This window comes from Pygoscelis adeliae, unplaced genomic scaffold (assembly GCF_000699105.1).
Source record: "Pygoscelis adeliae isolate BGI_AS28 unplaced genomic scaffold, ASM69910v1 Scaffold248, whole genome shotgun sequence".
NCBI lineage: Eukaryota > Metazoa > Chordata > Aves > Sphenisciformes > Spheniscidae > Pygoscelis > Pygoscelis adeliae.
In genome coordinates this window covers 1,867,371-1,869,841 of record NW_008825302.1, presented here as the reverse complement: position 1 = coordinate 1,869,841, position 2,471 = coordinate 1,867,371, and the positions used below count along the sequence as shown (strand labels likewise).

Genomic DNA, 2,471 nt, shown 5'->3' with positions numbered 1-2,471 from the left:
GGCCCCGCGCCGTGCTTTGGCCGGGATTGCACCTGCTCACCCTCTCGCAGGTACCCGACAGCAGCGAGGGATGGTCCTGGATGAGCACAGCCGCAGCCTTGGAGGGGTCTCCATCCCTCCGGCCAAGCTAAAACCCAAAGCGGCCCCATTCCCTGCTCCCCCACCCCTCAAAAAAATCCCCGGTCACATTTTTTTTCTCATCCCCTCTGAAAATCGCAGCTCGAACCTAACACCAGCAGAGCCTCCCCTCGGCGGAGCAGCCTCCTCGTCAGGAGAGGATCCACAGCTGTAAATTACCCTGCGGTTGGAAGGCGTTTGCTGTATTTCTCCGGTGCGTTTTTTTTTTCAAGCCCGAGGAATAACAGGCTGCGCAGGGCTCGCAGCGACGGCACCCTTTGCAGCGGGGAGACATTTTTTTGTGCTTGTGCGGTAACTGAAGTTAATCAGCCCTCCAGCCCCCTCCCTCTCCCCCTCCCTTTGGTGCTTTTAGTGAATCAGAAAAAGTTTGGCTGCCTGCCTAGAAAGCACTTGCTAAAATCTGATCTCTTACTTCAGCAGCCTTAAAACTTGGGAAGTTATTGGCATTTATACAGTTGGAGCTTGCAGGCTTCCAAAGCAATAAAATAATAAAAAAAAAGCTCTGCGCTCTGGTGCTATTAGAACCATACTTGCTCCATTTCGTGCTGATTTTGCAGCATTTTGCGGGATTTGAGGCCAGGATTCGCTGCGGATGGGCGCTGTGGAGGTGTCCTGGGCCGCGGCTGGAGGGGCGGCGGATCTCGCTGGGTGTTACACCGAGAGGCGAGCTCTTTCGCCGATTAGCGTTGGGAGCCAAAACATTAGATTAGTCATACTCAAGGGCCTTCGAGTGAGTGTTTACAGTATTAATGGTAGATGAAAAGATGTGAATGCTGTAAGTTTTTATTGCCCATTTTGTTACACTTTCTTTCTGGATTTATTCACAGGATTACATGTTTTGAGCCTGAATGGGAGCGAGGGATTATAGGATTTCTTTTATAATGATCAGTTTGGGTAGGAGTTAGCCTTTGGTGAACTGGAGTAAATTAATGCATCACTTAGGTTTAATATTTATTTAGGCTAAAGGAAGTTGTTTAGTTTTGCTTAAAGGGCTCTGTGTTGTATTGGGGAGATTTAAGAGCGCCTGAAATGGATTATATTCTAAGGCCGCCTTTCGCCCTCCCGTGCAAGCCATGATCAGCGGGTCGTCCCACGTGTTAGTCTTAGAATTACGCTCCTCTGCTGCTGACTGTTACCCTGTGGCTCTGCATGCAAAGCTAAAAATCCCTCCAGGGATGCGTTGGGGCTGGGGTATTCTGGGGCAAAATACCACGGCTCGGGTATTTTGTATCTTCTATTAGTTACTCGTGTACGAAGACTGCCGTGCGTTGACGTGCAAGCTGCCTGCAGTTAGGTGGTACGGTAGCTCAGCTGCTGGCTAAAAGCTTTCTCGTAGACCCCAAGCCTGCCTCCGCAGCCACCCGTAGGTGACCCCGTTGGGTGTAGCATCACCCGTGGGCGGGTCGTGGCAGCACCGGAGAGGCGTTCCCCAGCCCGGACCCGTGGGGAGGTCGGAGGGACGGGAGCTTTCAGGAGCAGGGTTTAGACTCCCGGACGAGTCGGACTCCTCCGGGGCTTTGCCGTCGGGTGACATTTCCACCGAGGGACACCGGGGAATAGCGCGTGGCGGGTCAGAGGGGAGCGCTGCTGGAGCGCAGGCAACGGGTGCTGGTGGCTGTGCGCTGGCACGGCCGTGAGAGCAGCCCAGTACCTTGCGGGGCTGCAAGGAGGACAGCTCGTTCTCCGGTCCCTTCCCCCGTGGCAGCAATGTCCCCGTCTTGTTTTCTTCTCTTGCATCTTGGGAAGGTCCTCTGCTGCTTGGGGTTGCTGCAGTCCTGAAGGCAGCAGGGACACTGGATATCCTTGGGGACACTGGAGAGATTAATTTATTTATGCAGGTTGTTCTTTGGGATGCCTTTTCACCACTGCTTACCAAGCTCTCCCTCTATCGCTTATCTTTAACATCCTTCAGTTTAATTCTCCCGCTGCCTTTTCACACTTCCAGGAGCAATTTGTCCTCCACGTGCTTTTTCCCTCCGTATGTCCTGGAGCGGTTTTGGGGTTTGGCTTTGGAGTCAGTCCCTGCTCTTCACGTGGGCGAGAAACCTCAGGAGCACCTTGCATGGATGGAGGGGATCGCCCATGCTGTGCCAGCTCTGGCAGCCCCAGTGGCCCTTAGGACATCGGGGTCGGGGACATGGGACCTCAGGAGCTCAGAGGTCCCCATTCGCTGGCGCAAGTGGAGGCTGGAGGCAGCTTCGGTGTAGGCTGAGTAGTAGGATGCGAGGTTTTGGGTGCTGCCCTGGTTTGCAAGAGCTTCCAGCTCTTCTGCCCCTGGGCTACCTCCAGCGCATCATCAGCCGGAGGATGGGGCGATGCCGGTGCCGGGTGGC

General features: G+C 54.4%; 1 protein-coding gene across 1 annotated transcript in view; it reads left to right on the top strand.

The window, feature by feature from the left end:
- Positions 1 to 2,471, top strand: part of FGF18 (fibroblast growth factor 18) — a 76,348-nt gene that overhangs the window by 1,392 nt on the left and 72,485 nt on the right. The gene's annotated exons all lie outside the window — the stretch shown is intronic.